General features: G+C 38.8%; 1 pseudogene; it reads left to right on the top strand.

The window, feature by feature from the left end:
* The first annotated feature begins 5,557 nt into the window (after positions 1–5,557).
* On the top strand, positions 5,558–5,830 carry LOC126506271 (U6 snRNA-associated Sm-like protein LSm5; annotated as a pseudogene).
* Positions 5,831–11,032: the final 5,202 nt, after the last annotated feature.

Here is an 11,032-nt window from a genome sequence, read left to right as displayed (position 1 = left end):
AATGATTCAGAACTAAAGGGAAAAAAACTGCATGTTGGATTAAAATAGGAAATGTAAAATATTAGTATCATAAGGTACTGTCAGAAAAATAGATCAATATGTTTGAGTCTTTCTACAATGTCAGAATTTATTTACTAATAATGAATTCACAAGCTACATCAGATTCACTGAGAACAATTTTTCAACTGGTCTTGATTTCCCTTGATAGCCAGTCAAGATAAACACAAGTATTTTTTTTATTCCTGTCTTAATTACCAATATTAATTCTCAGGTCACATACTACACATCACACAGTAAATCTACCTACCTGCATTTAACATTTTAGGATTAGCTACAAAGGGTTAAGGAGGCCACAGCAAGGCTCAAAAGGTTTCAAGGAGTCCTAAGGAAAAGCAGTTGACTAATAAGAATGCCGGAAGAATATAGAAATTAGGTAACAAACTCCGCTGGAAGTCTCTGCTGCAGGTTAAGCCACAGGGTCAGAGTTTAGCTGAGCCTTGTGGCTGAGTTGAGCTGCAGACTCAACTGCAAGTCTGCAGGATCCTTGATCTTGTAAAGGGTGAACACAAGACTCCATCCCTGGATGACAACCAAACTGAGCGCCCTAGGATCAGCAGGAGTTGTCTCTTTGTATGCTCCTTGATGTGTACCCCAGATAGTTTAGACGATAGATTGGTGGGGATGGGTGCAATCAGAGTATCAGGTGTCTTGTTTATGATGCCCAAGTGAAGATATCATGCCCTTCAGTCTGGTGCTTGATAAGCTTTTGGGCCTAGCTGACCTGATGTGACTTTAGTGTAATTTTGTGCTCGCTCTATGGTACTTACCAATTCTGATGAACTAAAAGGTTATCCACTGGCTCGCAGACAACCTGCCAGTGGCAACATTTGTTAAGAGAAATGGTCTGACTCACCCAGAACCCTTCAATTGCCAAACTCAACAAGGAATGGAGACTCTTGGGAACCCCAATCCCACCAATGCTGGAATGGGATGTTGACTGCCCTGATTTTGTGTGGGTCTTATGTAGATCTTGTGTAGCTGATGTGAGTTCACAAGTGCAATGAGCCACGTCATATCGAGAAGATGGCCCTTGAGAGCACTCCTCCCCATTCTCCTACCCATACATTCTTTCTTTTGCACTTTCGGTTCAAGCCAGGCTGGCCTAAAACTTAGAGCAATCTGCCAGTCTCTGCCTCATGAGGACTGGGATTATTGGCATAAGCCACTTTGCCTACTTTAGAATTAAAAAAAAATAATAATAAAATAAAATGTTGTGTTTATTTTCAACTGAGAATAATCTAAACTCATCTCATCTACAGCATGTGATCTGTTTGTGACCTACTGCCTACATGCATTGTCACTCCAGCATTGCAAACATCACTTTGAGCTGAGTTTCTGTCACTGTTAATATTTCTATCAAACACTTTTTAGATTGCTATAAAGAGAAACTGTTCACTGAGCTTACAACTTGTGTAAATATAGCTAGGATGAGGCAAATCACTGTAAGGTTAAATCTAGCTGGTACAAGAAGGGAAAAAGCATTCACAATGAATCAAAGTTCTCCCTCCCCACACCCACTTTTCTTTGTATTCAAGCCTGTGAAGTTCCTGGTATTTTTGCATATTTAATAGTTGTAAGTAAAACACTCCTACACATTGTTCCAAAAGTTAGCCTGTCAAGTGAAGCATTGTATGGCATCTGAGTAAAGGAGACATTGAAAGCAGTATAAGTTAAGGAATAGTAAAATTGAGATTTGAAAATTACACAATTTTAATGTACATTTTAGCTCAATTTTCTGGTCATGCATCTTTAATCTGTTTTTAAAAGATTACACATATCTGGAAGAAGCATGCATAACAAAGTAAGTTTGATAAGGACTCCAACTACACTTTGAAATATAGTTAAGTACAAAAATTTAAGCATACAATAATAGTGCCCAACTATTTATTTCAACTTCAGAATTATAACCTATCTTTGTTGAGGGAGTTGTGGGCCTGCATTTCGTCCCGCCCGGCTCCTGCACAGCTAGCTTTACACCAGAAATAACAAAACACAAACTGTATTCTTTTAAACACTGCTTGGCCCATTAATTCTAGCCCTTACAGGCTAATTCTCATATCCCGATCAACCCATCTCTAATAATGTGTGTAGCATCAGTCTTACTGGGAAAGATTCTAGTTATGTCCATCCTGGGTCTGAGCTCAGAGAGCAGAGCTATCGCGTCTGCCCAGAAGAGGGGAGCATGGCGTCTCTGAGCTCACTTCCTCTTCCTCCCAGCATTCTGTTCTGTTTACCCCACCCACCTATGTTCTAACCAATAAAATGGGCCAAGGCAGTTTCTTTAGTTTTTAACTAATGACCTTCCTCCATCATATCTTTACACCCCATCTTATTTAAATAGAAGATGGCTGAAATACTTTAGGCTTCTTCAGTTTGGTTGAGAAAAGAAATAAAAAAATAATGAAAGTTTGAGTGACTGCTACATGAAGCAGCTAACATCACTAAGTTACCACTATGTCATTATGAAATTATATAATGCATGTATATGTACAAATATGTGTGTATGCAAGTAATAACAATAGATAAAAAATGTGGTTATCAATTTGAAGGAGGTTGGAGAGAGGCATATGGGAGAATTTGGAGGGAAGAAAGGGAAGAAAGAAATGTTATAATTAAACACAATCTCCAAAACTTTAGAAAAAAAGAAGTGGTCTTTGGGATCTGGGGAGATGGCTCTGTTAATCCCACCAATCCTGAACTAGACCATTACCAAGGTTAAAACCAAATCTGAAACAAGCTTTAATTAAATACTGGTCAAGTGGATGGGCTCTGACCAGGTCCTTACCCAGGTTCAAGGGAAATGGCTCAGAATCAGAGTTTGTAGGAACTTAAGAAGGAAAACCATCAGTTCATTGCATTTCTCACCAGACCCAATCAGGGCCAAGCATTTTTCATGACATACTTCCAGCTCGTTAACCTCCCGCCCACACGCAATCAATCACATTGGTGCAGATGGGTCAAACAAACTTGCTTAGGGGGAATGGAAAACCCGTGGCTTGTCATCTCCCGTAAACAACAGGCTCCAGCATTTCAGGGATTATATGTCCTTGGTAGGGCAAGGGGCTTGCAGGTCAGAGGCATTTTTGTTTCATGAATCTCTTAGGCATAGTAATGAAAACTTATAGTTTAACATTGGCTCTGACAGCTCACCAGTTAAGAGGATTTGCTGCTATCACAGAGGAGCCAAGTTTGTTTCCTAACATCCTCACAGTAGCTAATAAACACCTGTAACTCCAATTCCAGGAGAAACAACACCCTCTTCTAACTTCCATTTACCCCTGCACACGCATGGTCCACATACATAGAATCAGCCACACAATGTACACATGAAAATGAGTCTATAAGAACTTGACAAACAAATGGCTCGTGTATAAATCATAGATGGGTTTCTAATAGCTCATCACTGAGAAGCCTGGCATTTCCAAAATTGTGGGAACTGCAGCCCCGAGTTGATATCCCTGCCCCCATTTGAGGTGCTTATCTGCAAGGAAAACATAATAAATTCCCTCTGCTCCTGGAGCAGGGAAGGAAGGAATTTTAAGTGCATGGTGACCAGTCCTTGATCCCTGCCAGGGTCAGGTTACAGTCCCTTCGCAGCCCCCTCCTCATTTGGTGCCATGTTATAAAACCAGCCCAGCAGACAATAAAGAGGGGCTGTTCCACCTCAAACGCATGCTCTGTGTATTCGTTCCAACCTGGACACCCTCCGCCGAGACTCTTGGTTTCAGCCCGCACTGGCGTGGCATAAATCACACAAAAATCTAATCCAATGAGAAATTCTTCAAGAAGTGCTGTTCTCAGGAACACTGCCACTGCATTACCCAGAAACAGTGCTGGAAATGACCCCTATGTTCATCAAGATTTAATAACCACTTAATCAGATGCTGGTGAACTGAAATTTGCAGAGCTACCATGTGTGGGTTTTTAATAGTAAAAGGCATTCAGCATTAATGCACTTTGTTTAAGCGCCCTGATATGAACCAATTCTTTGATATACTTAAGTGAAAACCATTTTATTCCTTATGTGTGCTTCACACTTGCCTTGAACGCTTATTAAGGTGCATTTTAAATAGCTCTGATCGAATAAGTAAACTATGGTCTCTGAAGTGGAAGATTCAAAACTGTAGTGTCAATGTGTCTAAAAGCATATGCTGTGAGCAATAAGAATCCCAATTAAAATGGGAAATAGTAACCCAAGCTAGTGCTTTTTGAAGTATAAATTCTTATTTTAATCAAATGCATCTATTTATCACAACTTTGTAGAAAAGATTATTATATGTTATGCATGTGTATGTTATTGGAATATTATACAGAGTCTAAAACAGAAATGTGTTATTATTTCTTGCATCAATTCTCAGAATTTTTAGAAAGGCACAGGTCTTTTATACACTTTGACTATTGTGCAGAATTATTGGTAGACTAATAGTACACAGGTCTGTTGGAGTATCTTTGTCTCCTGGGTTCTGCACTAAGTGGTGACATGTGAGTTTCTGCTTCTCTGTACAGAATATTAATGTACAGAACACACTCAAGAGCAATACCGTTTCCTGGATAGAAGATAGTGAGCATTCAAAGACAATCTTCCTTCAAAAGTGTTAAATCATGTTGGGAATGTAGCACAAATAATATAAACCCAGAGACAGATTTTGGGGTTCAAGCTGAAGATCAGAAAAGCAAAGCAGCCAAACCACTTAGAGAGCCCCTTTTCCTCTTCCAACTCTTCAACCATGTAGGAGAGAGGCTGTCTACAAAAATCCTCAGACTCCATACTCCAGTGAGTTCCTTTCTCTTCCCCTTTGTATTTCTCTTTTCACTCAGACATATTGCTCCTGTCTCCACCTCCCTAGAGCTGGGATTAAAAGCATGTGACCTCCAAACACGTGATTAAAGGTGTGAGTCATTACCACCTGGATCTATTTCTGGATAGATCTTGCATAGCCTCCCGGGTAGCTTTGAACTCACAGAGCTCCATCTGCCTCTGTCCCCTGAGTCCTATAATTAAAGGTGTGTGTCACCACTCCCTGGCCTCTAGTGGTTTAGTTTTGCATTTGATCTTCAGGCAAGATTTATTTTTAAAATACAAATAAAATACCATTACAAGTGAAGAATGTTGACAAAGAAATAAATTCCACCAAGGAGAAATGGCAAAGGTGACCAAAATGATACATCTATATATTTCGTGCCAAAGCAAGATCCCAAAAGATGGATGCAATCATATAGTTACTTGTTCAGAAAATATACAAGTCAAAGAAAGTAGCTACAATCTGAAGGAATATATCCTATTCACTTGGTTGAATTTCTCCTTCACGTTAGGTGATGGTGTGAAATGTGATGGAATCTAGGGGCAGACAGACGTATATCTGTGTCCTTAAGCAGAACTTCATACCATGTCATAAAAATATTTGGGGGAGGGATAATCTTTAAAAAATTTCCCCATCAGTAAATAAAGTTTTGATTAGGATTGTAGTGAATCATAAAGGACCAGGTGACTTCTGACATGTCTCTGGCGGCTAAGGTGACAACTAACCCTTCCCAGATCATGACACTAAAATTACGGACAAGTGCACAGGATCAAGAATTCTCACTGCCATGAACAGTGGCAAAAAGAAAATTGTTGGTACACTTTCAGGATTTGATAACTTTGTCAATACTGTCCTGTAAGATGTCACAGAGTTTAAAATTACATGAAAATAAAAGATTCCTAAATTAGATCACATTTTTGCTGAATAGAAATAATGCAACAATGCTGGTTCCCGGGGAAGAAGGATGAATAGAGATATGCTTGATTTATTCTACAGTTTGACATTTTTAACCTGTGTTATTTAGATTTTATAACACCAAGTTTCCACTAAATGTAAATACTTTTGACGTGGGATTTTCTTCTGTATTTCTGTGATTACCACTGATAAATAAAGGAACTGCTTTGGGCCTATAGCAGAGCTAATTGGAAAAAAACTAAACTGAATGCTAGGAAAAAGGAGGTGGAGTCAGAGAGAAGCCCTGTAGCCCCGCTGGAGCCAGACAGAACTTTACCTGGTAAGCCACTACCATGTGGCCATGATCAGATTAATGGTGATAGGTTAAATTAACATGTAAGAGTTAGCCAATAAGAAGCTAGAGCTAATGGGCCAAGCAGTGTTTCAATTAATATGATTTCCGTGTGATTATTTTGGGTCTAGGAAGCTGGGAGCAAACTAGCAGCCTCCTTAATACATACTTTGAAGATGTACACCCATGTTTCTGAGACACTATCCAATGCTGAATCTATATGACATTCAACTCTATCTTATTCAATTTGCAAATTCTTAACTCAGTTCTTAATTGAACTGGCTTCCAATTATACTGATTACGATACAAACATGTAGTGTAAGATGATATCAGATTGTCTTGGTTTATGCAAAAATCTCTATACCCCAAAAAAGGTTTAAAATATTCTTTAGAAGCTCTTATAGTAAAGGCTCAGTTGTAAGTGATGGGCTTTGAGGAAACAACTGGACCATTGGGATTCTAGTATCACCCATGGATTAATGCACAGTAGAGTTTATAATGACTTGATATAGGAGGTTATAGAAATTAAGAGTTGGAGTCTGGTTGGAAGAAGTCAGTCACTGTGGCTGTGCTTTTGACAGATATAACTGATTGACATGTCCTTCCTCTCTCGTTCTCTTTGCTTCTTTACACCATAACCTTCCACTGCATCCTTTTTGCCATGATGCTCTCTCTCTGCTTTGAAACAAACAATCCTAGAAACAAGAGGACCTAGTGACCACGGTCTGACACTTCTGAGACCCTGAGTCCAAATAGACCTTTCTTCTCACAAGGTACATTTTCCGGGCTTTTCTCAGCAACAAAACCTGTCTGACACAGGGCACCTGCAACAAAGTTATAAACACATTACCACTTTTCAAGACTTGGCACAAGAAAAATAAAACTAAAATTTCCAGAATTATTTTCTTTCACATTTGAAGTGTTGAACAGTGTTTATTGGAAAATAAAATATGCCTGAGGATTTTAGAAACAAAGTTAGATTTAAAGGGACAAGGTAGCAAATAGGCAGCAGGATGCCAAAAGCAATTAATTTGAATAAATGTCTCACAGGGTATTGGCAAAAATTACCTTAATTATTTTATGAACAGGTTATCATTGGGATAAATATCAAAATTAGATTCCAAAGTGATTGGATTACTTTACAAGCTTCAAAAACACTTACAGGTAACCAGCTCAGGCAATGATTTTTTAATCAAACCTCATGATGCAGGAAGAAAACTGATCATTCAGAGGTCAGAATGACATTTACAGGCTGGAGGATTTCCTGTCTCTGAAGTAGCTGAACATGCTCCACTAGAGGTAGAACTTAAGTCAATGGATTTATCACACAATGAGGAATACTTCTTATGTAACTAATCAATCATTAGGGACCAATAGAACACTCTGTCTGGCACCAATTCATTTCTTAAAGTAATGGTTTTCAGAGGAATCTGATGTTAACAAATACGTTACAGTCCAACAGACCAAGAATAAGTGAATGCATTCTTATCACTATTTCATGTATGAATTACTACTCACTATGTAACTCTCAAGCCATAAATTATAATAAATCAGTAAAACTATTTGAGGGTTAATTTTTTTCTTTCTGAAAAGCTCACATGCTATGCTTTAGTTCAAACCCCAGAACAACAGAATTAACCTAATTTAGACATAGAGACATTACATGCATAATTTGTTAAGTTGGTTAAATTTTGATGTCATGGTGAAGTAAAAGGAGACCTCATTAAGACCTGTGTCTTTATAAGAAGGAAAATCTGCACACATACACAGGGGGAGAGAAGAAATAAGAGGGGAAGATTAGGAGAGAGAAAGGATGAAAAAACCTTACTTCTAAGGAATATCAAACAGTTTCAGAGAATCCTTAGTAGTTAGGAAAAGGCACCTCAAAAAGGAAGCAACCATACAAACACCTTGGTCCCAGACACCTGATCTTCAGAATAGTAAGACAATAAATCCCATGGCTTCTCTTATCCAGTGTGTGACAGTTTGTTATGAACTCCCTAGAGAATAAATGGGATGCTCCCTCTATATAGCTTCTCACACTTGGATTTCAGACTTGATGTGTCATATATCCGTCAAACACACAGGTGACTTCCTCACTATGGGCTGTAGAACACTTATATCAATGGCTGTAGTGGCACCAACATTCCTGCAATTACCATTGGTGGCTTAGGATAATGAAATGTTTTTTCGGTAGGAGGTAGTATCAGAAAATCAATTTGCTATAGCGTTGAGTAGCTGAAATGGTTTTGCTCATTCTGACTCACATGCACATATGCAAACACGGAGAGGGGTGATTCAAAGTCGGCAATCATTTGTAATATGCAAAAAAAAAAAAAACCTCCTACATACCTTTTCTTCCATGGCTAGAATGAAGGCATAGCTGTGGTCAAGTACAATTACAATTAAATTACAGTTACAAGAAATAGAAAGATGTGGTGCTAAATTAACAATACAATTAGCCACTTGAAAGCAACAAGTAGAACTATTTTAACTTGGGATTGGGAATCTTAACCAAATATACCTGGGTATTTAAAATAATAGCAAAGTTGCTTAATGTGGCAACTTCAGGACGATATCATAAGAAACACATTCAGAAGATGGAAGACCAATGTGTTTGTCACATTGTTCAGACTGCTCAGAATATGATATTCACAGGCCACATACATTCTCTCTGCTCAAGTGCAGACTCTCACGAAATATATTAGCATGTGGTCATAAGCTGGCTTCTAGTCTCGGTCACGAAATATTGCAGCTGATGAGCCTATTTCTAAAGCGTCCATAGCAATAGGAACGGAAGGCTAGGTGTGAGCTAAAGAGGGCGTTTTCTTCCACTACTTTAGCTGTAGAATAGGCAACATGTCAGCAAAAGAAATGAATAACAACCCCAAGACTATATCCCAGGGAACCAGGCAAATGGTTACTGATTTCTTTGAGCCAATTTTGTCACACAGATGTTTCTCCTGAGAAAAGATTTATAGTCCTAGTGCATATCTATTAGACATTATGTCTAGAAACTCTATCAGCACTGCAGTTCAGGGATTAATGATGTCTTTTTCACCCAGATTAGTAACCTCCTAATTCATCTTTGCCGAGGAGTCCCACTTCATAGTGAAGAGACTATAACAATGGACTTCACTAAAGGTATTCGTCTTTGTTCATCGCATACAACTCAGATGGCAAATGATAAACAAAATAGTAAATTAGGCACTCTAGTACTCTAGTTGCTTTCCTGTCGTTGTGAAGAGACACCATAATTAAGGCAATTCTTACAGGTTAAGAGGGTTATACATGATCAACACAGTGAGAAGCAGGGCTCTGGAGCAGTAGCTGGGAGTTTTGCATCCTGATCCACAGGCAGCAAGCAGAGAAGGAAACGGGGGAAAGGTAGACAGACGGGGCAGAGGGAGAGACACTGGCAAAGACTTTTGGAACTCCAAAACCCACTCTCAGTGAAACACCTCCTCCAGTGCTTTACACCTCCTAATCCTTCCCAAACAGTCCCACTGACTAGGACCAACCATTCAAATACATGTGCCTATGGGAAACATACTCATTCAAACCACCTCAGCCACCAAAGATTCACTGATCCAATGAAGAAAAAGGCATCCACTGATGAAGTTTAGATGCCAGTTCACCAGATGCATAACAAAGGCTGGCAAAAGTGGGCAAAACCCACTGTCCTAGGTTTCACGAGGGTCAGAAAGGAAGGTTGCAAATTTGCAAGCAGTCTAGACTACATCTGCAACTCTGTCTCAAAACAATAACACAAATTCTGTCAGCAAAGAAGATGGCAGTATGTAGAATTTGTGAGCCTTGTATAAGGCATGCACAGGGGAATACCCTTCTCTGGACACTAGATGCAGTTTTATTGAGTTTGCAAAGTAAATATTCAAATAATAAGTGATCTGTTAATAAGCAAAATCTTGACTTCATTAAAGCAGAAATTCTGACTGATCTTAGGTTAACTTTTATTCTCAATTGTGATGAACAGGTAGGCAAAAAATGCATCCACGAAGTGTTTAAAGTAATCCATACAATTGCTAAAGGTAATTTTTGTTGTTTCCATTGGTTGTCTCAAAGAGAACTTTAAATTCCTGGCAACTCACACGTCATTTGGCACAGCTTTTATATCATTGGACAATAAGAAACTGAAGCAGTATGATCAAGAGAGGGCCTTTATGGAATTCATTCTAGATCCATAAGATTTGTGTAATATCATACAGAGAAAAATATCCTTAGCTGAATGAGGAAGAGGATAAAGGAAGAGTTCTAAAGAAAGAGCATAATTTTAACAACACATGTAAAAGAAGCTTTTAATCAAATGTAAAAGTAAACACAATGGGAAAGGCATGTGACTCATAGTAACAGCAATTGAGAAGCAGAGAAGGGGAAAATTGAGGCCAAGGTCCATTTACAATACAGAGCTGAACTCTCTCTAAAGGGAGAAAATAAATACCAAGAAACAACAACAACTAATTGGTCAGTGTTATCAGTTATATTAATTGCTATCTTTCTCCTTTCTATTAAGGATTATTAATAGTTGATGCTTTATGTGAAGTACACACAGAGCTTTGTCCCAAAATATTTCCACTCTGAATGTCTTTTCCTTTAGCATCTTGATGAATTGAAGCACTAGAAAATTCTACCAGATCTGGGTGAGTGCACAAAAGCTATCAAACACTAGATTTCACCATAACTTACTTCCCATTCTCCCAAACCATCATTCTGACAATATCTGTGTCCTCTCTATGTGTCCGTAACCATAGCATTGGCAAAAAACTGATCAAGTTCCATAGTGCTCACGTGTGTATCGTGCCGCGTTGTTCCTCAGGTTCCACGGGATCTGGAGGCTGCTGCAGCCCTTCGCCCGCAAAAATGGCAGGGTTTCGGATGTCCTGTTAAATAAAGAAGTTTAAAAAAA

Source organism: Alexandromys fortis, unplaced genomic scaffold, assembly GCF_014885135.2.
Source record: "Alexandromys fortis isolate MF-2015 unplaced genomic scaffold, M_Fortis_MF-2015_v1.1 scaffold_0, whole genome shotgun sequence".
NCBI classification, from domain to species: domain Eukaryota; kingdom Metazoa; phylum Chordata; class Mammalia; order Rodentia; family Cricetidae; genus Alexandromys; species Alexandromys fortis.
This window is presented reverse-complemented; position numbering and strand designations above follow the sequence as displayed.